The following is a 25,781-nucleotide window of genomic DNA, read 5'->3' as shown; positions in this document are numbered from 1 at the left end:
TGGATAGGTAATCAGAAGACAGATTATCAAGGTAATGGCTACTAATATTTAACAAATATTAGATATTTTGCCAGGATAAATAAGATATGTCTGATACCTTCAAAATTTGGAATCTACAAATAACATGTTTTATCTAATAGGTCAGTTGTAATAAGAAATTCTGAAAAACATCATAAAGATTAGCAAAAAGCAAGAGCCAGTTGTCATAGAAAAGAGTTTTGGAGCCAGGTAAATGTAGGTCCAATTCTATTTTTTTTATTAGCTGTATAAATGACCTCTCTGGACTTCACATTCCTCATTGATAAAATGGCAAGGATAGTAACTAGTTTATGTGACTGGATGAAGTAAGGTAGATTAAACACTACTACTCAGTAGAGATCAGGAATGCTGGTACTTTGAGTAGTAAAAATGGCAAGGACTGGAAAAGAGGTTTTCCCTGATAGAAACCTATTGGGTAAACTAAAGAGATCACTGTCATTAATTCTTCATTTTGGTGTGTTGAGTTGCCTACTGCCTCTGTGACATGAAGAAGTGATGTGGCTTTTCCATGGGAGGTCTACATGTCGCTTTGCCATGTCTCTAGTGATCCCTGAGACGTTCCAGCACATTTTTCGAGTACCAACACCCATATCAACAGGCAATGGAAAACAGCCTTTGCCATCACTGCAGTTAAGGGTGTGGCATAAAGATATGCTCATGTAGTGTTGAAGAAAGCAGACATCGACCTCACCGATAGGGCAGGAGAGCTCACAGAGGATGAGGAGGAATGTGTGATCAGTACGCGATTCCAGACTGGTTCTTGAACAGACAGAAGGATATGAAGGATGAAAAATATGGCCAGATCCTGACCAATGGTCTGGACAACAAGCTTTATGAAGACGTGGAGTGGCTTAAGAAATTTCGGGTCCACAAAGGGCTATGCCACTTCTGGGGTCTTTGTGTTCAAGGCCAGCATACCAAGACCACGAGGTCGCACTGTGGTTGTGCTCAAGAAGAAATAAATCTGTGGGCCTTATCTATTAATAAACAGTTTTTATACTTAGGGAAAAATAAAGTGATACAAAGGAAGAAAGTTGAGCCAAATATATGCTTCAAGTTGGAACAAAGAAAGCCCTGAAGGTCCATTACTCAGGGTAAAGGTAACCTGATAGCTTTTTGGCTTTTGTTTATACTTCTTTATCTCATATACAAATCAAGTTAATGTACATAGGGAAAAATGAGTTTTGTCTTCAAGCAATGTGTTAACAATGGCAGGAAGAGTTACCAAACATACACTTTTAATGCTGGGACTGCTTTGAAATATATTTCTTGGATATGCTATCCTTATACAATATACAATATGAACCTTTGTCTTGCTACACAGTTGTCAATAGATTTGGGAACTGAATAACTTTCTTTTGTGAAAGAAGCAAGATAACTGAGATTAAGTAGGGGATATTAATGAGACCATCCCAATCCACACCCCCACCTACTCACAGACTTTTATTTATTATTATTATTATTATTTTTAAATTAATTAATTTATTTTTTTGTTACAGATGTTTCTCCTTTTTTACCCCATTGGCACCCCCCTCACCACCCCACCCCCGCCCCGTCCCCGTCTTTGTTGTCCATCAGACTTTATTTTTACATCAGCCTCTTCTCGTGCCCAAATGCCCCAAACACACTGTTATATCACAAAGGAATTGCTTTAACTTCAAATATTTAGGAATGATCCTAATAGCACTTGGTTAATGTCTGAGGATCATTGCCACTTTTCTGGCTTCATACCTTCCCATTTAATGAAAACTAACAGTTCTTGCAGGTTTTCTGAGTTGAACTGGATTTCTACAGATCCCGTGTGGGACTCATAATCTAGTCTTGTTTGCTACCTCACATTAGCCAAGTTTTTCATTTCCTGCACTAGGTCTCTGTGATATCTTCTGCTTTTAATTGTTCCAAGAAAGACAGCTCTAACATGGTGTGCTAAAAATAAACCCTGTTTTTGGTTGCTGCCAGTGTCTATTTTTATAACACTCATCTTCTTTCTGCTGTGGTCGTTTCTGCCCTTGCTCACCTTTGCACAAATTGCTGGGGCCAGCAGGTTGTAATCTTGTACCAGTTCAGATCATTGAGTATTTCACTCTTTTTTATGATAGCTGTTTACCTTAGGGTGCAGGTGAGTACTGGATGGTTTGATCTACTAAGATCTGAGTGCTTGGCATGGTGGTATTTAATTCACTCCTTTCCTCCCATCTTGCCTACTTCTCTCTGAATCTAATTAGTGTGACTTGACTATCTTTCTTTTTAGAATAAATTCTTTCCCTGGAGACTTTTTGGCATCTTCTGTAAATAGGTATCTGGTATCCTGTTTGAATTTCTGTCCATCCTTAGGGACAGGAGCTGCTTGGCCTCAGGCTTTCTCTGCCAGACCTGAGTATATGCTAGAGGTTTTGGGAGCTGAGAGGCTTTGGGGTCCCATTACCATGGACCCAACAGCCCAGGAGTTGTATGCTTGAGTGCATGTGAGAACCCAATTCTCAGACTTGGGTTGATGCTCAAGTCTCACCTCTGGGTGCCGTCTTCCAGTTGGCTCCTCTACGCAGCTCAATCCTGCTACCACCTTGAGGCCATTGCTCTCTGAGTTCACAGAACAGAGGGGCTGGAGGCAAGTAGGCAGAGAGTATTTGCTGAAAAGGTCAGGGCTGGGCTTCTGTGGTGTCCACCTGCCCACTCCAGTACCTTGGAAAATCTCCACTCTGAACATGATTTTTGAAAGCAGTTTATGAAATTAAAGGTTTAATGACATAGAAAAAAAAAAAAAGGTTTTTGTTCCTCAAATACCAAATATGCCATTTCATACTCAAGGCCTCCGCATTTGCTCTTTTATTTCCTTCAGGTCCCTGTTCAAATATTGGCTTCTCAGGGAAATCTTCCCTGACCACCTTATCAAAAGGAGCACCCCGACTCTCCAGCCTCTCTTACTTGGCAGAGTGGATGTATGTCATTTATGATTTACCCCACTATTTTTCACATTGTCTCGTCATTTTAATAGTTTCTCATATTGTGAATACAATACAGACTTCAATTTTTCTAATGTAGAGTTAAAAAAATCTAGCCCTGGCTGGTGTGACTCAGTGGTTTGAGCAATGGCCTGTGCACCAAAGGGTTGTGGGTTCGATTCCCATTCAAGGGCACATACTTGGGTTGCAGGTTTGATCCCTGGCCCTGGTCGGAGTCAGGTGGAAGGCAACCAAATGATGTCTCTCTCACATCAATGTTTCTGTCTCTCTCTCTCTCTCTCTCTCTCTCTCTTCCCCCCCTCCCTCTCTCCCTTTCTTCCACTCTCTCTAAGAAAATCAATGGAAAAATATCCTCAGGTGAGGATTAACAAACAAACAAACAAAATCTAGAGTCTTCAGCCTCTTTTTTTCTTTTATGTTAATCCTCACCTGAGGATATTTTTCCAGGGAGTGTAAGGGAGGGAGGGAGAGAGAGAAACATCTTTGTGAGAGAGACACATCAATTGGTTACCTCCTACATGACCCTGACCGGGGCCAGGGATTGAGCCTGCAGCCCAGGTACATGCTCTGGACCAGGAATCGAACCCATAACCCTTTTGTCCACAGGCTGAGCCAAACAGGCCAGGGCTCTCCAGCCTCTCTTGACAATGAAGTGCAGATACCAGCAATTAGGTGGAAGGTCATGATCTGGAAGGTAGCCACATGGCCCGTAAGGCTGAACGAGGGCAATCATTGTGTTAATGTGTCAGCAGAAACCAGGAACTCCTGGGGTGGCAGGAGCAAAAGCAGCTTTCCTGACCATGGCAAAGGCAGCATGGCACAAAGGTCAGTAACAGTAATAGCGGCAAAGCAACTTCCTATGAGGTCAGTTTTGTGATATAGAGGGTTGTTTTGTGAGCTTTCTATTAGCCTTTAAATTCCTTCTTGCTGAGACAACTAGTGGATTCGATTACCTGCATGTAAGACTTTGACTGATAGCATGCATTTATCTTTTTCTCTTGGCATTCCACATATTATTTACTTGATTGTCTACTAGAATGTATCTCTTGTGTCTACAACAGTGCCTGGGCCATAGTAGGTGTTCAGAAAATATTGAATGATTAGAAAAAATGGGCCAAGCATACAGGATCTATTTTGGTGTTTAGATATTTTCATCATCAGTGTTAATGATCTCTTGTTGTATGATTACCCCAAATCTTAAAGGCTTAAAACAGCAAGTATTTATTATCTCATACAGATGAGAAGTCTAACATGGCCACTTCCATCATGACTATTCATTGAACTACTCAGTACTGTCCACACCTAAGGGGAAGGGAATTAGGCTCCACTTGTTGAAGAGAAAAGTGTCAAATAATTTTTGGACATATTTTAAAATCACCACACCACTAAGGCATGGGCTAATTAAAAAAAAAGCAGTAGGCCTATTTCTCATCTCTTTCTTGTACTGCCATAATCTCCTTTTCCTTAGTAATTATGCCCTAATATTATTTGGAAAAGCAATATGCTCATCTAAAATACCGTATTTTGCCTCTCTGAGGTTTGATTTGGTCATGTGATCAAGTTCTGGGAGGCTGCTGACTCAGCAAATGTTTACTCTTTTTCACAGTTCTGTCCACTCATCTTTCCTGCTCTTTGGAATGTGATGGTGGGCTCTCCATTAGATATCCTGGACTGTGAGCAATCTTTTTAAAAAATTGAATTTATTGGGGTGACATTGGTTAATAACATTATGTAGGTTTGAAGTGTACAACTCTATAATACATCATCTGTATATTGTATTTTGTGTTCACCCCCCCAAATCAAGCCTCTTTCCATCACCATTTATCCCCCCATACCCTCTTCTACCTCCCCCCACCCCATTTCCCTCTGGTAATGACCATATTGTTGAGGTTTTTTTGTTGTGTTGGCTTTGTTTTTGCTTAATCCCTTCACCTTTTTCACCCAGCCCACCTACCCCTCCCCTCTGACAGCTATGAGTCTGTTTCTCATGAGAAATCTTAAAAATAAAATATATGAAGCACAAAAATAGAAACTTGATGGTTGTGGAATCAGCAAGCAGCCCTGGACTGGCTGCTTCTTCTGTCTTGCTTAAATCAATATTACTTTCAGTTTCCTGTTATTTATAGTCAAACTAATTCTGATACCTGTATCCTTGGGCAAGTAATTCAACTGGTCTTTTGTTTACTCTCTTTCCTGGGAACTTGTCTGTCTTTTCCCACAGTAATTCACTGGCAGAGTTTAAACTAAGAGACTTCACTCCTAGTCCAGGTCTGCTCAATCGTCACATAGGTTCCGTGGATGCGCAGGGAAGTTCTCTGCTAGTCATCTTGGAAAAGCCGGAAATTTTCTTTCTGTTCTTTAGATACCAGGGGCTTTATATCATAACACACCTGAGAAAGTCTCACTAATGCTTTGCTAATTTTATTTCTAAGTTAGATGACTGTCTCCCAGCAGGAGAGATATTGCTTATTTCATTTCCATTTGTTCTCTGCCTGCTAAGCTCAACCTCTTCTTCACTCTGTAGCTCACAGACTTTCCGAACTCACTCACACTCAAGCTTGTCTCTTAGAGTCCTTTCTGAACTCTAGAAAATCCCTGTAATGACAATAGTATATTGTTAAAACATTTTTTTTTTTAATGTGCCAGATACCTTCAGTCAGTATTTCTAACCATTGTGTTTATCTGGAACAGTAGCAGTATTATTATCCCCATTTTAAAAGAGGAAATCAAGGCCTGGAAACTTACCCAGGGTTATAGAGTTTAAGAGTGGCTGAGCTTGGATTCAAACCAGGTTTAGAATGACCCCAGAGCTAGTGTTCTTTCCACTTCGCCTGGTTTTTAACTTCACTGAAATCTTGCTGAACACATTTCGTTGTAGTACAAAAAGTATAAATATGGAATGAAAATTACAATTTAATTGCCAATTTGGCTGACTTCAGCAAGCACAGGCTTGGGAATCCATCTGTCTACAACATTTTTTCTTGATATAATTTATTGAAACCAGATCAGCAAATTCATGCAAGAGTGGCCATCAGCCAGGATGTGGGAATCACTTTATGAAATGGAATCTTATGATAAAATCATATTTATTAAAACAGGATTCTTCCAGAGGGTCGTATTTCAGTGAAAAAATTCAGTGATACACCCTTAGACCTTGCCCACCTCTCCGCTCACCTTCTCCACAGGTCATTTCAGATGGGCGGCAGCATCCCTGTAAACCACAGGGGTGCAAAGGGCAGTGAAGACCAAGAGGGGCAGGAAGGAGGGGGATGGAAGAGAGAGAGCGAGCTGGTAGGAACATTAACGTGTGTCTCCACCTAGCACAGTACTTTTATTTTTCCCCATTGAATTAACATATTCTTTAACCTTCATATACCCTGATTGGCTAGGTTTTATTACTCACATTTTATAAATGGGGAATCTGATGGTCAGAGAGCTTAAGGTCAACAAAGTCACAGATGCAGAACACCATCAAGTTAAAATTTGACTTTGGAGTTGTCTGATTCCAAAACTGATGTCCTTTGTAGTATATCATGTTACCTCATCATCAGCACTAATATTTAATAGTAACATATGTTGTTATCTTTCTTTTTATTTTGCATGTGTTCTCTTATTTACTCTATAAGAGTAAATAAGAGTTGTCATGGTTAATTTTATGTCAATTTGGCTAGAGCACAATACCCAGGTATTTGGTCAAATATTATTCTGAATGTTTCTATGAATGTATTTTATAAATGACATTAGCACTGAAATCAGTACACTTTGAGTAAAGCAGATTAGTCTTCATAATAGGGGTGGGCCAAATCCAATCAGTTGACAGTGTTAATAGAAAGAGATTCATCTCTCAAGGGAAAAGAGGAGTTCTCCCAGCAGACTGCCTTTGAACTGTAACTCTTCCCTGGAACACCAGTCTGCCTGCTTGCCCTGCAGATTTTGGACTTGCCACACCACCACAATCATGTAAACCAATTCCTTAAAATAAATCTGTGTGTGTGTGTCTCTCTCTCTCTCTGGAGAACTCTAACTAATATAATAGTCATCATTATCCCTTCTGTGGATGAGTAAACAGGTTCAGAGAGGCTTAATAATTTACCTCCTAAACTGGGGAATTATCCACAGTCACATAGCTAAAATTGGAGGACCTGGTACTCAAAATCATTTCATTTGGCTTCAGGTTTATTTGTTTCTGTCTCCTCGGAGATTATTCTTTAAAAACAAACACGTAGTAAAACTCAGTGTATTTGTTTCTGTGGATGCTTTACCAAATGACCACACACTTGGTTTGCAAGCAGACCTGAGGCTGCTGCTCTCCTTTACACAGACAGTCCTGTTATACTAAAGATGGGTTAGAGGGTTTTGACAAGATGTTTGTGATGATGCTGATTGCATCCCTGACAGCCATTCTCCTTTGCTTCCTGGCTAACAGAACCCCAGTCTTGCCCTGACCTCAGGCAGCCCTGTGCAGCCTGCAGAGGCCGGTGCCTGAGGAGTCTAGACCACTCGAGATCATTACATCCTCTTTGGCAGGGCAGCGATTAGCTTAGGGGTGGCGTGTGATTTAATTCTGATGAGGTGAGACATAAGGGAACTTAAAGGAAGTTTTCTGATGAAGTTCAGGGAATGATTTCCTTCGCTGATTGTTTTAATAACTTCCAGTTTATGTCCTTGGAGAAGGGGGAAGAGATTCATACCCAGGGATTATGGGCCTGGCTGAAAACATGACACTTGACACTGGACAGGTGAGATCGACAGCAGTCTATGAGAGACACAGACAGCCCGGGGAGGAAGGCATGGTGCCGTGCAGGGCCCCCTGGGGGCTACACTCTCCAAACAGAGTGAACAACCAGGAGCTTTGTAGTAACAAGGGGATGAGGAGACCCCTGGTTCCTGTGAAAGGATGTGAACGGATTGTTGGAATAACTCCATGGGCCATGAGGGAACTGAAGTATGCTATTCACGGATGAGCAGGAATGGAACTGGTCATGTTGATAAGAAAGGTTGTTTGGCTAGAGGATCTTATCTAAGGAAGCGTGTGGGGTGTAGACTCAGTTAGAACATAGGAGACCCCCAGTTTCACCAGATGTCAAGCCAACACGTACTACTTGGCCTTAATTTTAGGCCGTATATAAAAAAAGAATGATTCTTTCTTTTCTTTGAATATTGTCATGTGTGAACATGATGGTTATAGTTAGAAGCATAACAATTTTGCAACCATGAAAGGAAGCTCATTGTAGATATTTCAACAATGGTGGAGGAAAAAGAGGACAAGCCTGAGTCCCTGGTGGCTTCTTTGAAGCTGAACTTTAATTGAAACCTTCTACTACCAGACTTTCTTTTTTTTAAATCCTCACCCAAGGATATTTTTCCATTCATCTCAGAGACACATTGACTGGCTGCCTCCCACACGACCTCAACCAGAGCCAGGGATGATCCGAAACCGAGGTATGTGCCCTTGACTGGAATTGAACCCGAGACTCTTTGGTTGTCGGACCAATGCTCTAACCACTGAGCCAAACCGGCCAAGGCTATCAGACTTCTTTTATATAATAACAAATCCCTATTGTTGAATCACTTTTAGTCTGTTATTCTGCCCTTTGTTGCTGAAGTATCCTGACAGGAAAGGCTGGATGTGTCTCCTATCACCTGCCAGGGACAAGTCTCTGTAATTTTATATGTGTAATGTCTTTTCTGTGACTATTATGGTTACTGTTTTGTATTAGTTATGGTTATACTATGTATACACATGGTGCAGAGTCTAGCTTGGGCCAGAGTGAAGGACTAGAAAAATTGGAGAGAAAATTCCAGTGGGAAGCTAACTAGCCCCGTAGCCCCTAATCCACCTCAATCGGAGCATCTGACTTTTATTTTATTCTTAAGTAAAATTTACATAAAATTTATGTTTTTGCTGAATGAGTCCTTTGTAAATTCCTAAAGTATAAATTTACTCACAGGCTATTGTGTACCCTCAGACTTCCTTATACATGACTTGCAAGAAGATAAAGATGCCTTATAACATATTTTTAAAAATCTATTTTGCAGTCCATGAAAAACCTATAGTTAACATAAGGTATCTGTCTTACAAATATTATAAAATAAGCCAAAAATTAAATAAGAAACATGTCCTAGAATAATGGAGGATATTAAGAATATCACTTTCTGATTTCTATGTTCCTTGCATCTATATACTTAACAACAACAAAACAATAAAAAAGAGAAAATAATATGTTTCTTTTGGAGAAAAAAAATAATTTTGTTAAAATGATATTTACAAACTGATTTTATTTGCTTAAACATTGACTCAAATTTTTTATGAGTTGTTAAATATTCTATGCTGTCATTTTAAAAATTATCTATATTAAACATTATGTAATAAAATATTTTAAAATCCTTCTAATAAGTTCTCAATGAAAGCTCAGTTCAATAATATATTAGTTTTAGGTTTGCAATATAATTTTCAAAATACTCATAATGCAATATCTTTTCCACTAAATCAATTAACGTTATTGGATTTTGGAGACTGAAAAAAAATCTCATGAATTTACACTTAATAGAAAAAAGTTTATGTTTTCAAAATAATAAAAAACATTCAATCAACTGAATTTGACCAATTCATAGACTATGTTAGGTTAAGAAAGAACAGCTGTTCCTAATCCGGTTGACTTTTCGTTTTCTCAAAGGTCCGAGAAGACTAGATATGCAGGAGTCTCTGAAGGCCACTCACCACATTAGACTACTGTGCAAAGTCTGAGGTCACCTCCCCAAAGACTAGGCAATACTGGTGAGCAAGTCTAATACATAGCTCTCAGCCCCCTTAGCTGCACTCCTCACTTGGTCTCTAGGTAGCAGGGGCCAGTGAATGAAGGGTCTTAAGCGCCATGCTAAGGAGCCCTTACTTAATTCTGCAGGTGTGTGGGAATCTTTAATGGTAAAGATTTAAGACAGAGGGTGATATGATTGATTCCACTAGCTTTATACTAGCACCACCTTGGTGAAGGATATCTAAAAGGGGAATGGAGGCTGGAGCTACTGTGGAGGTAGTTATTGCGGTCAGGAGAAATAGAGTGAAGACCTGAGTGTAGGTGGAGGCACTGCAGATGCCAAGATATGCGGGGAGATAAAACTTAAAGATCCCAAATGAGTATGTTAACAAAGAGAAAGGGAAATGGAACAGTGAGGAGGAGATGAGGCAACGTAGTTAGAATACATCTACTGTCAGGTTAAATTGATGCTAAGGTCCTAGGTTCTCATATAATTAGAAAACAGGGATCCAGAGCATGGGCCATAGGCTCTAACATTGATTTTGGCTTCCCAAAAGACATCTAAGAATGTTTTTGTTTTGTTTTTCAATTTTTTTCCTTTCAGTTTTCAGCTCTTTTCAGATAGTGGTGGTACTGAGATAAATGACCCCCTGATTAAGAATTTCAGGGATATATGTGCAGCAAATAAAAAGTAAGTCACGTTACTTTCAATTGCAAATTCTCAAAGGTCAGGAATCAGGCTGAATTCTCTAACGCTCATTTAAGGCACTCCACAAACCTGAAAAATAATGAATAATATTCACCCCCTAGAAGACTCTAGGAAAAGCATCAGGCATAATTTGAAGAATTTTAGCTTTAAGTAGAAACATCTAAATAAAACTGAAAAGTCATAGAAGGTAGTATATTATGTTATAATATCAATTACAACCTGAAAAACTAAAATGATGTATATAATTTATTGAATTTGCTAATAATTACTTATGAATATGTATGACATTATTTATGAATACATTCTATTTGCAAGAATAGCATGAGTACAAATTATTACTATGTTGGTTAACTAAAATAAAAAAGATATTGTTGTCTGAGATGAGAGCTTTATTCAAGAAAGGATAAATTATTTTACTAATAAATAAAAATATGTACACAATCCAAACAATGGTTTCTGAAGTGAAGGAGACTAAAATTCTTTAAAATATTAATTTCTTTTTTTTTTTTTTTTGAATTTTTATTTATTTATTTATTTTTTTGTTACAGATATTTTACCTTTTTACCCCATTGGCACCCCCCACCCCACCCCCCCTCCACCCTGTCCCCGGCTTAGTTGTCCATGTCCATTGGTCATGCATACATGCATATAAGTTCTGTGGTTTATCTCTTCCCACCCCCCCACCCCCCATCCCCTCTTCTGAGGGATGTCAGTCTGTGCCCTACTTCCATGTGTCTGGGTCTACTGTATTCCTCAGACTGTTATGTTCATTATATTCCGTATATAAGTGAGATCATGTGGTATTTGTCTTTTTCTGCTTGGCTTCTTTCACTTAGGATAATACTTTCCAGGTCCCTCCATGTCGTCTCAAAGGATAAGAGATCTTTCTTTCTTACCGCTGCATAGTACTCCATTGTGTATATGTACCACAGCTTTTTGATCCATTCGTCTACTGGTGGACACTTGGGCTGTTTCCAGATCTTAGCTATTGTAAATAGTGCTGCTATGAACATGGGGGTACATATATTCTTCCTGATTGGTGTTTCAGGCTTCTTAGGGTATATTCCCAGCAGTGGGATCACTGGGTAGAATGGAAGTTCAATTTTTAATTTTTTGAGGTAGCACCATATTGTTGTCCATAGCGGCTGCACCAGTCTGCATTCCCACCAGCAGTGTATTAGAGTCCCCTTTTCTCCACACCCTCGCCAACACTTGTTGTTTGATGATTTGTTGATGGCGGCCATTCTGACAGGTGTGAGGTGATACCACATAGTTGTTTTAATTTGCATCTCTCTGATGATTAGTGATGTTGAGCATTTCTTCATATGTCTCTTGGCCATTTGTATGTCCTGTTTGGAGAGGTGTCTATTCAGCTCCTCTGCCCATTTTTTAATTGGGTTCTTTGTCTTCCTTTTGTGGAGTTGTATGAGCACTCTGTATATATTGGAAATTAACCCCTTATCTGATACATCATTGGCAATGATGTTCTCCCATACAGTGGGTTGCCTTTCCATTTTGATGATTGTTTCTTTTGCTGTGCAGAAGCTTTTTAGTTTGATGTAGTCCCATGTGTTCATTTTCTCCTTTATTTCTGTTGCCTTAGGTGATGTATCAGTGAAAATTCTGCTCCGTATGATGTCCGAAATTTTGTTGCCTACATTTTCTTCTAGAATTTTTATGGATTCACGGGTCACATTTAAGTCTTTTATCCATTTCGAGTTTATTTTTGTGTATGGTGTAAGTTGATGGTCTAGTTTCATTTTTTTGCATGTAGCTGTCCAATTTTCCCAACACCATTTATTAAAGAGGCTGTCTTTACTCCACTGTATGCTCTTGCCACCTTTGTCAAATATTAATTGAGCGTATTGCCTTGGGTCCATTTCTGGGTTTTCAGTTCTGTTCCACTGGTCTATATGCCTGTTCTTGTGCCAGTACCAGGCTGTTTTGGTTACAGTCGCTTTGTAGTATAACCTGATATCTGGTATTGTGATCCCTCCAACTTTGTTCTTCTTTTTCAAGATTGCTGTGGCTATTCGGGGTCTTTTTTGGTTCCATATGAACTTTTGAAGTATTTGTTCTAGTTCTATGAAATATGTCGTTGGTATTTTGATGGGGATTGCATTGAATCTATAGATTGCTTTGGGTAGTATGGACATTTTAATTATGTTAATTCTTCCAATCCATGAACAGGGTATGTGCTTCCACTTTTTTATATCTTCCTCTATTTCTTTTTTCAATGACCTGTAGTTTTCTGCAAATAGGTCTTTTACTTCTTTGGTTAAGTTTATTCCTAGGTATCGTAATTTTTTTGGAGCGATGGTAAATGGGATTGTTTTTTCAGTTTCTCTTTCTGTGAGTTCATCATTGATGTACAAGAATGCCGTCGATTTCTTGACGTTAATTTTGTACCCTGCTACTTTGCCAAATTCATTTATTAAGTCTAATAGATTTTTGATGGAGTCTTTAGGGTTTTCTATGTACAATATCATGTCATCTGCAAATAATGACAGTTTCACTTCCTCCTTTCCAATTTGGATCCCTTTTATTTTTTCTTCATGTCTGATTGCTGTGGCTAAGACTTCCAGTACAATGTTAAATAAGAGTGGCGAAAGTGGACATCCCTGTCTTGTTCCTGTTCTTAATGGAAATGTTTTTAGTTTCTGTCCATTGAGTATGATGTTGGCTGTAGGTCTTTCATATATGGCCTTATTATGTTGAGATATGATCCCTCTATTCCTACATTGCTGAGCGTTTTTATCAGAAATGGATGCTGGATTTTGTCGAATGCTTTTTCAGCGTCTATTGATATGATCATGTGGTTTTTATTCTTCATTTTGTTTATGTGGTGTATCACGTTTATTGATTTGCGAATATTGTACCAGCCTTGCATCCCTGGAATGAATCCCACTTGGTCATGGTGAATAATTTTTTTGATGTATTTCTGGATCCGATTTGCTAGTATTTTGTTCAGGATTTTGGCGTCTATGTTCATCAGGGATATTGGCCTGTAGTTTTCTTTCTTCGTAGTGTCTTTTTCTGGTTTTGGAATTAGAATTATGCTGGCCTCATAGAACGTGTTTGGAAGTCTTCCTTCTTCTTGAATTTTTTGAAATAGTTTAAGGAGAATGGGTGTTAGTTCTTTTTTGAATGTTCGGTAAAACTCCCCCGTGAAACCATCTGGGCCTGGGCTTTTGTTTGCTGGGAGAGTCTTGATTACCTCTTCAATTTCCTTAGTTGTTATTGGTCTGTTCAAGTTTTCTATCTCTTCCGGGAATAGTTTTGGGAGACTGTGTGTTTCTAGAAATTTGTCCATTTCGCTGAGATTGTCGAATTTGTTGCCATATAGTTGTTCATAGTAGTTGTTAACGATCTTTTGTATTTCCGTGGTGTTGGTTGTTACTTCTCCTCTTTCATTTCTGATTTTGTGTATTTGGGTTCTCTCTCTTTGTTTCTTGGTGAGTCTAGCTAAGGGTCCATCTATCTTGTTTATCTTTTCGAAAAACCAGCTCTTTGTTTCATTGATCCTTTGAATTGTTTTTTTGGTCTCTATGTCATTTATTTCTGCTCTGATCTTTACTATTTCCTTCCTTCTACTTGCTCTGGGGTTTTCTTTTTGTTTGCTTTCTAATTCTTTAAGTTGTGAGGTTAGACAGTCAATTAGAAATTTTTCTTGTTTCTTGAGGTAGGCCTGTAGTGCTATGAACTTCCCTCTCAGAACTGCTTTCGCTGCATCCCATAGATTTTGTGTTGTTGTGTGTTCATTTTCATTGGTTTCCAGGAAGTTTTTAATTTCTTCCTTGATCTCCTCGGTGACCCATTCATTGTTTAATAACATGCTATTTAGCCTCCATGTGTTGAAATGTCTTTGCATGTTCTTTGTGCAATTGATTTCTAGTTTCATGCCATTGTGATCTGAGAAGATGCTTGATATGATTTCAATCTTCTTGAACTTGTAGAGATTTAGTTTGTGTCCTATCATGTGGTCTATCTTTGAGAATGTCCCATGTGCACTTGAGAAGAATGTGTATTCTGTAGTTTTGGGGTGTAATTCTCTGTATATATCTATGAAATCCATTTGGTCTAGTGTTTCATTTAGAGTCTCTGTTTCCTTGCTAATTTTTTGCCTAGAGGATCTATCCAGTGCTGTCAACGGGGTGTTGAAGTCCCCTGCTATGATTGTATTGTTGTCGATTTCTCCTTGGAAGTCCTCCAGAAGATTTTTAATATATTTTGGTGCTCCTATATTGGGTGCATATATGTTTATCAAGGTTATATCTTCCTGTTGGATAGATCCTTTCAATATTATGTAGTGGCCGTCTTTGTCTCTAGTTATGGTCTTCATTTTGAAATCTATTTTATCAGATATGAGAATTGCTACCCCAGCTTTTTTTTGCTTTCCATTTGCTTGGAAAATTTTTTTCCATCCCTTCACTTTCAACCTTTGTGAGTCTTTTGTTGAGAGGTGGGTCTCTTGTAAACAACATATAGATGAGTCATGCTTTCTTATCCAATCAGCTACTCTGTGTCTCTTTATGGGAGCATTCAATCCATTTACGTTTAAGGTGATTATTGATATGTACTTATTTATTGCCATTTTTGTTTAGTGTGGTTTTATTTTTCTTCCCATTTCTACTGCTAATTACAGCAGTCCTTTTAACATTTCTTGCAGTGCTGGTTTGGTGCTAATGTATTCCCTTAGCTTTTTTTTTGTCTGGGAAGCTCTTTATTTGATCTTCTATTTTGAATGATAGCCTTGCTGTGTAGAGTAGTCTTGGATTCAGATTCTTGTTTTTCATGACTTTGATTACTTCATGCCATTCTCTTCTGGCCTGTAGTGTTTCTTGTGAGAAGTCAGCTGAGAGCCTCTTGGGGTTCCCTTTGTAGGTAACCTGTTGCTTATCTCTTGCTGCTTTTAGGATTCTCTCTTTGTCTTTAATTTGTGGCATTTTAATTACTATGTGTCTTGGTGTGGGCCTGTTTGGGTTCTTCTTACTTGGGACTCTCTGTGCTTCTTGAACTTGAATGCCTTCTTCCTTCACCAAATTAGGGAAGTTTTCTCTCACTATTTTTTTGAATATATTCTCTATCCCTTGCTCCTTTTCTTCTTCTTCGGGGACTCCTATGATGCGAATATTATTACGTTTCCAGTTGTCCCATAGTTCTCTTAAGCTGTCTTCCTGTTTTTTAATAGTTTTTTCCTTTTGTTTTTCTGATTGGTTGATTTTTTCTACCCTGTCTTCTAATTCACTGATCCGGTCCTCAGCTTCCCCTACTCTGCTTTTTAAACCTTCCAATGTGTTTTTCATTTCGGATATGTCATTTTTTATCTCTTCTTGTTGGTTTTTAATTTCCATTTGGCTTATTTTCAGTGTCTCTATGTCCTTACTCATGCTGTTCAGCTTCCTCAAGATCATGGCTCTGAATTCTAGCTCTGTTAACATGCCTAATTGCTCCACATTGATCTCATCTTCGGTGGAGGTGTCTTGCTCTTTCATTTGGCTTCTGTTTCTGTGTTTCACCATTTTAGCTATCACTGTGGGCTTTGGAGCCTGTCAAGTTCTCCCTGTGGGTGTTGGTGTTCTGCTGTTTGTGGCTCCCTCTCCTGTGTTTAGATGAGCGAGGGAGGACCCGCGTTGAACACCACTGTCAAGTCTTACTTTCCTGGTTAAAGTTGCCAGCCCAGGAACCTCCTGTTATCCTCTAGCTTTTTGCCTGGAGGCTAGCAGTCTAGGTTAATTGATGAGTTTTGGGTTGTCAGTTGATTGAAAAACTCCCTCTGGTGCTCAGCCAAGGGGCTTTCAGGAGGGTGGGGCAGATGCTGGTTGTTAGTGAGCCTCAATTAACACTTCAATGGCCCACAGGGTGGGGTTGGATCTCCGAGGGAGGGGCTGCTGCCTCTCCCCAGAGCCCTGGGAAGGAGCAATGTGGCCACCGTCCTGAGTGGCTGCACTCAGCCAAAGCTCTGAGCGCCCTCCAAACCCCGAGTGTCCCGACACAGTTCCAGTCCAGTCTGCCCTCCCTCTGCCGGAGCCCAAGTTGAGTGGCTGTGGCTGTTTCAGCCTCTGTCCCGGCTCTGCACTGTGGGGCCGCCTGGGAGTGTGACCCGAGGGCGCTGCTCCCAGCTAAGGCCGCTGCCGAGCTGCCGACCGTGGGCTCCCAGCCCCGTCTCGCGCCTTCGCAAGCCTACCGGGATGGAGTCAGTGTCCCTCGTTGTATGGTCCTCGCAAGCTGCTTTTCTGTTGGTTTTTCCCGTCGATTTGTCTGTGTTATAGTTGTAATTCCAGTTTGGTTCTGGGAGACGGTCTGTGTAGCTCCGTTCACTCCGCCGCCATTTTTCTGTTATTTTAAAATATTAATTTCTTTAGGCCAGCAATTTTGCTCATGTTTTTAACATAGTAAAGTACCTTCAACTTCCTAATGAGATTTCTGTGAAGTTCTTGAAAAAGTATATAAATTTATTTAAGCTAAAAATTATGCCAGATGACATTGAGAGGTGAATGGGAGAAAGAGGATGCTGCTGGGAAGTCAAATACTGGCTGTGATTTAAAATTCTAGACGAGTTGGAGTTCACTTGAACACAAATTCACGATGAGGTTTGGCTACTGTAGACAAGATTGACTATACTTACTAATGAGATACATTTTGCACAAGTTATGCTATGCCATGGGGGTAAATGCAAAGTATATCCAGAGAACTGGGTTCAACATGTCAGCTTTGCCATTTCTTAGCTGCATGACCCCTTCAGCAAGTTATTCAGTTTTTTGAAGCCTCAGTTTCTCCACTTGTAAAATAGGCTATCATTCATACTTACCTTGCAAGATCATCACTAGCATTGGAGAGAGTACAAAATAGCATCCAAACAAGCCAAGCGGAAAAAGACAAATACCACATGATCTCACTTATATATGGAATATAATGAATATAACAGTCTGAGGAATAGGGTAGACCCAGAAACACGGAAGTGGGGTACAGACTGACAACCCTCAGAAGAGGGGGTGGGGGGGTGGGAAGAGATAAACCACAGAACTTATATGCATGTATGCATAACCAATGGATATGGACACCAAAGCCAAGGACGGGTGGGGGTGGGGTGGGGTGGGGAGGAGGGTGTCAATGGGGTAAAAAAGGAGAAACATCTGTAACAAAAATAAAATTTAATAAATAAAAAAAGAAAATAATAAAAAAAAAAGTAAAAAAAACCAACCAGCATCCAGTGAAATGAAAGCACTTGTAATTCTTATTAAGCTGTAATTACCATTTTAAGTCCAGCTGCCACAATTAGAAAAATCACTTTGGTCATTCTCTAATCATAAGTTTAGTTTTTACATGAATTATTGAAGGATACAAGTTTTCTTAAGGGTTTCAAAAAAGATGCGAATGAACAAAATGCTTTAAAAATCAGTCCACCCCAAAGAATTAATGAAAGAGAACATTAGAATGCTATACTTGACCACAATTATTAATAACAATGTTTATATAGCTTCAAATATCCATACAAGCCCACAGTATAAAAATCTGACTAGCTTAGCATAATCTGTATTCAATTATTTTACTTCTAAAAGCAAGATGAGACAAATGCCAATGATTTAAAATTGTATCTTAGGCATCTTTTCATGGAATTGCATGTACAAAAATAAATTTGCTATGTATTTAGGTGATGGAACTAAACAGAATGAATCATTAGAATCAAGGATGAAGAGAAGGATATTCAGGGCATTGTTGCAAATATGGTCAGGCACATTGAACTACATTCTCGAAATGCAATTAATGTCTAATTGCCTAAGAGACTGCTTTTCTGTCTGGAAACATCTATTGATGGGTCCATAAATTTCTACTTGTGATTTATGTTCTTGATGGAAATATTTTTTCAAAAGGATTAGATTTCCCAGGCATCTACTGAAATTTATTCTATCTTTTCATGCTGGCTCAAATCCAGTTACTTACTTGCTTACGACTTGTGGCCATCAGAGTCATGCATATGGAAAAATGCTTAAGTTGGGTAATAAATTTTCCACCTGTATACAACAACTGTGCACCAAAGCCATATCTACTTTAGGGCCATAAACTAATATTGAGATTCTGCCAACACTGTGTGACTGTAAATGAAGCAATTTTAGATCCTTCTTATAAAAATGAAAACCAATGTATCTCAGAGAGAAAATAAGCAGAAATGAAGACATTTGGATGACATAGACCGGAAGGCTTCATATTGACATTAGCTACTGCTCAGCAATCCACAGTGTATTTCTATACATATGTAGACTTATTCTGTCTTAAGAATATTTCTTATTTTTATTACTTGAGCATTTTCTCTATAAAATATTACTTTTTATTTATTTATTTTTCTTTATTGATTTTAGATAATGAAGGGAGATGAAGAGAGATATAGAAACATCGATGAGAGAGAACATCAATTGGCCATCTCCTGCATGCCCCTCACTGGGTATTTGGCCCACAAACAGGGCATGTGTCCTGATCGGGAATTGAACTGGTGACCTCTTGGTGCATGGATCGATGCTCAACCACTGAGCCACACCAGCCGGGCTAAAATATATATTTTTTAATTTTTAAAATTTATTTTTATTTATTTTATTGTATTGTATTTTTATAAATAAATAAACTAATTAATTTCTGTTACAGATGTTTCTCCTTTTTCCCCCACTGATACCCCTTCCACCCCCCTCCCCGCCCTGTCCCCAGCTTTGTTGTTCATGTCCATTGTTCATGCATATAAGTTCTGTGGTTTATCTATCCCCCACCACTCCCTCTTCTGGGGATAGTCAGTCTGTACCCCACTTCCATGTCTCTGGGACTACCCCATTCCTCAGACGGTTATGTTCATTATATTCCACTAATAAGTGAGATCACGTGATATTTGTCTTTCTCCGCTTGGCTTATTTCACTTAGGATAATGCTCTCCAGGTCCCCCCATGTTGTCTCAAAGGATAAGAGATCTTTCTTTCTTACAGCTGCATAGTACTCCATTGTGTATATGTACCACAGCTTTTTTAGCCATTTGTCTACTGATGGACGTTTGGGCTGTTTCCAGATCTTAGCTATTGTAAATAGTGCTTCTATGAACATAGGGGTACATATATTCTTTCTGATTGGTGTTTCAGGCTTCTTAGGGTATATTCTTAGAAGCGGATCACTGGGTGAAATGGCAGTTCAATTTTTAATTTTTTGAGGTAACACCATATTGTTTTCCATAGTGGCTGTACCAGTCTGCATTCCCACTAGCAGTGTGCTAGAGTCTTCTTTTCTCCACACCCTCGTCAACACTTGTTATTTGATGATTTGTTGATGGCTACCATTTTGACAGTTGTGAGGTGATACCTCATTTTTATTTTAATTTGCATCTCTCTGATGATCAGTGATGAAGAGCATTTCTTCATATGTCTCTTGGCCATTTCTATGTCCTGTTTGGAGAGGTATCTATTTAATTCCTTTGTCCATTTTTAAATTGGTTCTTTGTCTTCCTTTTGCCATGTTGTATGACCACTCTCTATATATTGGAAATTAACGCCTTATCTGATGTATCACTGGCAATTATGCTCCCCCATAGAGTGAGTTGCCTTTCCATGTTGGTGGTTGTTTCTTTTACTGTGCAGAAGCTTTTGAGTTTGATGTAGTCCTATGTGTTCATTTTCTTCTTTGTTTCTCTTGCCTTAGGTGATGTATCAGTGAAAATTCTGCTGTGTATGATGTCTGAAATTTTGTAGCCTACATTTTCTTGTAGAACTTTTATGGATTCATGAGTCACATTTAAGTCTTTTATCCATTTTGAGTTTATTCTTGTGTATGGTGTAAGTTGATGGTCTAGTTTTATTTTTTTGCATGTAGCTGTCAAATTTTCCCAACACCATTAATAAAGAGGCTATCTTTACTCCACAGTATGCTCTTGCCCCCTTTGTCAAATATTAATTGAGCATATTGTTTTGGGACCATTTCTATACTGTTCCATTGATCTATCTGCCTGTTCTTGTGCCAGTACCAGGCTGTTTTGATTACAGTGGTTTTGTAGTGTAACCTGAAATCTGGTAATGTGATCCCTCCTACTTTGTTCTTCTTATTCAAGATTGCTGTGGCTATTCAGGGTCTTTGTTTGGTTCCATATGAACTTTTAAAGTATTTGTTCTAGTTCTGTGAAGTTTGTCATTGGTATTTTGATGGGGATTGCATTGAACCTATAAATGGCTTTGGGTAGTATGGACATTTTAATGATGTTAATTCTTCCAATCCATGAACAAGGTATGTGCTTCCACTTTTTTATATCTTTCTCTATTTCTTTTTTCAATGACCTGTTGTTTTTTGTGAATAAGTCCTTTATTTCTTTGGTTAAGTTTATTCCTAGGTACCTTAATTTTTTTTGCTGTGGTGGTAAATGGGATTGTTTTTTCAGTTTCTATTTCTGTGAGTTCATCATTGGTGTATAAGAATGCCGTTGATTTCTTGATTTTAATTTTGTATCCTGCTACTTTGCCAAATTCATTTATTAAGTCTAGTAGATTTTTGATGGAGTCTTTGGGGTTTTCTATGTATAGTATCATGTCATCTGCGAATAATGACAGTTTCACTTCCTCCTTTCCAATTTGGATCCTTTTTATTTTTTCTTCCTGTCTGATTGCTGTGGGTAAGACTTTTAGTACTATGTTAAATAAGAGTGGTGAAAGTGGGCCTCCATGTCTTCTTCCTGTTCTTAAGGGAAATGCTTTTAGTTTTTGCCCATTGAGTATGATGTTGGCTGTAGGTCTTTCATATATGGCCTTTTTTATGTCGAGATATGATCCCTGTATTCCCACATTGCTGAGCCTTTTTATCAGAAATGGGTTTTGTCAAATGCTTTTCAGTATTTACTGATGTGTTTATATGATTTTTATCTTTCATTTTGTTCATGTATTGTATTGTATCATGTTTATTGATTTGTGAATATTGTACCAGCCTTGCGTCCCTGGGATGAATCCCACTTGGTCATGGTGAATAATTTTATCGATGTATTGCTGGATTCGATTTGCTAATATTTTGTGCAGGGTTTTGGCATCTATGTTCATCAGGAGTATTGGTTTTCTTTCTTTGTAGTGTCTTTTTCTAGTTTTGGAATTAGAATTATGCTGGCCCCATAAAACAAATTTGGAAGTCTTCCTTCTTGAATATTTTGAAATAGTTTGAGAAGAATGGGTATTAGTTGTTCTCTGAATGTTCGGTAAAATTCACCCGTGAAGCAGTCTGGGCTTGGGCTTCTATTTGCTGGGAGAGTCTTGATTATATCTTCAATTTCTTTTGTTGTTATTGGTCTATTCTACTTTTCTTTCTCTTCCTTGTTCAATTTTGGGAGACTATGTGTTTCTAGAAATTTGTCCATTTCGCTTAGATTGTCAAATTTGTTGCCATATAATTGTTCATACTATTTGTTAACAATCCTTTTTATTTCTGTGGTGTCAATTATTATTTCTCCTCTTTCACTTCTGATTTTGTGTATTTGGGTTCTCTCTCTTTGTTTCTTGGTGAGTGTAGCTAAGGCTCCATCAATCTTATTTATCTTTTCAAAGAACTAGCTCTTTGTTTCATTGATCCTTTAAATTGTTTTTTGGTTTCCATGTCATTTATTTCTGCTCTGATCTTTACTATTTCTTCCTTCTTCTTGCTCAGAGGTTTTCTTTTTGTTTGCTTTCTATTTCTTTAAGTTGTGAGGTTAGATAGTCTATTAGAAATTTTTCTTGCTTCTTGTGGTAGGCCTATAGCGCTATGAACTTCCCTCTCAGAACTGCTTTTGCTGCATCCCATAGATTTTGTGTTGTGTGTTCATTTTTATTGGTTTCCAGGAAGTTTTTAATTTCTTTCTTGATCTCCATGGTAACCCATTCAATAGCATGCTGTTTAGCCTCTATGTTTTCAAATATCTTTGCATGTTCTTGTTGCAATTGATTTCTAGTTTCATGCCATTGTGATCTGAGAAGATGCTGGATATGATTTCAATCTTCTTGAACTTGTAGAGACTTAGTTTGTGCCATAACATGTGGTCTATCTTTGAGAATGTCCCATGTGCACTTGAGAAGAATGTGAATTCTGCGATATTGGGGTGTAATTCTCTGTAGATATCTATTAAATCCATTTGATCTAGTGCTTCATTTAGAGTCTGTGTTTCCTTGTTAATTTTTTGTTTAGAAGATCTATCCAATGATGTCAGCGGGGTATTGAAGTCCCCTGCTATGATTGTATTGCTGTTGATTTCTCCTTTGAAGTCCTCCAGAAGACTTTTAATATATGTTGGTGCTCCTAAATTGGGTGCGTATATGTTTACCAAGGTTATATCTTCCTGTTGGATACATTCTTTCAATATTATGTAGTGGCCTTCTTTGTCTCTAGCTATGGCCTTCATTTTTAAATCTACTTTATCAGATATGAGTATTGCTACCCCACCTTTTTTTTCCTTTCAGTTTGCTTGAAATATTTTTTTTCATCCCTTCAATTTCAATCTATGTGAGTCTTATTTTTTGAGGCGGGTCTCTTGTAAACAACATATAGATGAGTCATGCTTTCTTATCCAATCAGCTACTCGGTGTCTTTTTATTGGAGCATTCAAACCATTCACATTTAAGGTGATAACTGACATGTACTTATTTATTGCCATTTTTGTTTAGTGTGGTTATATTTTTCTTCCCGTTTCTTCTACTAATTACAGCACTCCTTTTAGCATATCTTGCAGTGCTGATTTGGTGTTAATATATTCCTTTAGCCATTTTTTGTCTGGAAAACTCTTTATTTGACCTTCTATCCCTGCTGATAGAGTAGTCTTGGATTCAGGTCCTTGTTTTTCATGACCTTGATACTTCATGCCACATCCTTCTGGCCTGTAGTGTTTCTGTTGAGAAATCAGCTGACAGCCTTATGGGGTTTCCTTTGTAGGTAACCTGTTGCTTATCTCTTGCTGCCTTTAGGATTCTCTCGTTGTCTTTAATTTTTGGCATTTTAATTACTATGTGTCTTGTTGTGGGCCTGTTTGGGTTCTTCTTACTTGGGGCTCTCTGTGCTTCTTGAACTTGAATGCCTTCTTCCTTCACCAAGTTAGGAAAGTTTTCTGTCACTATTTCTTCAAATATATTCTCTAACCCATGCCCATTTTCTTCCTGTTCGGGGACTCCTATGATGTGAATGTTATTACGTTACCAGCTGTTCCACAGTTTTCTTAAGTTATCTTCCTGTTTTTTAATCATTTTTTCCTTTTGGTTTTCTGATTGGTTGATTTTTTTCTTCCCTGCCTTCTAATACACTGATCCTGTCCTCGGATTCTTCTACTCTGCTGATTAGTCCTTCCAATGTGTTCTTTATTTCTGCTATGTCATTCTTCATTTTCACTTGGTTGGTTCTTAATGTTTCTATATCTGTACTCATGGTGCTGATGTCCCTACTCATGCTGTTGAGCTTCCTCAAGATCATGGCTCTGAACTCTACCTCTGATAATTTGCTTAACTGTGTTTTATTTATCTCATCTTTGGTAGAGTTCTCTTGTTTTTTCATTTGGGATTTGTGTCTTTGTTCACCATTTTGGCTATCTCAGTGGGTTTTGGATCCTGCCAAATTTTCCCCTGGGTGTTGGTGTTCTGCTGTTTGTGGCTTCCTCTATAGGGTTTGGATGAGCCTGAGTGGGCCCAAGTTAAAAACCACTGTCAAGTCTTACTTTCCTGGGTAGATTTGCAAGCCCAGGAATGGTTCAGTTATCCTCTAACTTTTTCCTGGTGGCTAGTAGTCTCAGTTACTCAGTGCCTTGGAATATAGCCCTGGTATTCTGCATAAAAGGATTTCCAGAGGGTGGGATAAATACTGGTTGTTAATGAGCCTCAGTTCATTTCTTTGCCTCACCTGGGAAAGGCTGAATCTCTGAGGGGGTTGGCTGATGCTTTTCTCCACAGCTGTGGGAAGGAGCACAATGGCCACTTTCCTTTGTGGCTGCAACTCAGCAAAAATTCTGGGGGCCCTCCAAATCCCAGTTGTCCCCAGAGTTCCAGCCCAGTCTGCCCTCCCCTGCGGGAGTCCCCAGGTGAGTGGCTGTGGCTATTTTAGTGCTCTGACTGGCTCTCTGCTCTGTGGAGAGGGCTTGGTCTTTATTCCCCAAGGGCGATGCTCACAGCTAAAACTGCTGCTGTCTGTGGGCTCCTAGCCCACCACCCTCTTGCACCTCCGCAGATCCTACCAGTGTCTCTGGTTATATGGTCCTCTCCTGCTGCTTTTCTGTTGCTTTTTTTTGAGGATTTGTCTCTATTTTAATTGTAATTCCTGTTTGGTTCTGGGAGATTTTTTGTGTAGCTCTCATTCACTCCTTCTCCATTTTCATATCCTCTAGAGAATGTATGCAACCATGCAAACAATGACTTGGATCAGTGCTCTTACACAGGGTGTATGCCTATCTTGTGAGCAGCTGGGTTGCATAGGCCTCTCTAGTGCTTCAGCATCCCACAGGCGCACGGGTAACTGGATGGCACAGCCCCTGCTGGGTTGCGCAGGCCTCTCCTAAAATATTACTTTTTGATCTAGGCAAATAGTTATCAAAAACTTGTCAGACAACCCTTGACAGTTTTTAAAAAAGACCTATTTCATGGAAATTCAGAAGAAAACAAAAACTCAGTGGCCTAAATAGATTTGCTTGTATAGGCAGATTAAGGAAGTGTTGAGCAAGGAAAAAGTGCCTCCAATGATATTATCAATGCAGTCATGCTCTTAAGATGATGTTACCAGGTGATGATAGGTGACCATTACTATGTCTAGGCTAGAGAGCTATTTCCCTTTTGAATGACAGAAGTTTACCTTTAAATTTATTTAGATGACATTGACCTCAATACATAAAATCCAAGCTATACTGTTTTATTCTCAGAGGATTTCTTTTGCATACATCCCATCAATATTAAGTATGTAGGTTTTGGAAGTTAAAACATGATGTTAATTTTACATCTTTTTTGAGGAATATAAAGAAGTATAATTGAATGTATGCAACCATGCAAACAATGACTTGGATCAGTGCTCTTACACAGGGTGTATGGGAAAAAAGAAGACTGTATTTGCTGGGAAGTAGGAAACAGAAAAAGCAGGAATATTGTCTCTCTGTCTGAAGCTGAAATTTGGTGTTATGGTGTGACTGACACTATGACTGGTAAAGACTGATTTTAGAAAGAGACGGAAACAGGGAAAGGTTCTTCATTAGAAAAGGTGTTGTATTTGTTACCACAGAACTTGCCTCTGCAGTTTTTTCTTCACACTCTTCTCCCTCATAGAAGGCACCTTTGTAAGTGAGGATGGTGGTTTGTATGCTCTTCATTC

At 38.8% G+C, this 25,781-nt stretch overlaps 1 pseudogene; it reads left to right on the top strand.

Annotated features, from left to right (window-relative positions):
* The first annotated feature begins 573 nt into the window (after positions 1-573).
* On the top strand, positions 574-1,001 carry LOC118626994 (annotated as a pseudogene).
* The last annotated feature ends 24,780 nt before the right edge of the window (positions 1,002-25,781 follow it).

Source organism: Molossus molossus, unplaced genomic scaffold (genome assembly GCF_014108415.1).
Source record: "Molossus molossus isolate mMolMol1 unplaced genomic scaffold, mMolMol1.p scaffold_m16_p_12, whole genome shotgun sequence".
Taxonomy (NCBI): Eukaryota; Metazoa; Chordata; class Mammalia; order Chiroptera; family Molossidae; genus Molossus; species Molossus molossus.
This window is presented reverse-complemented; position numbering and strand designations above follow the sequence as displayed.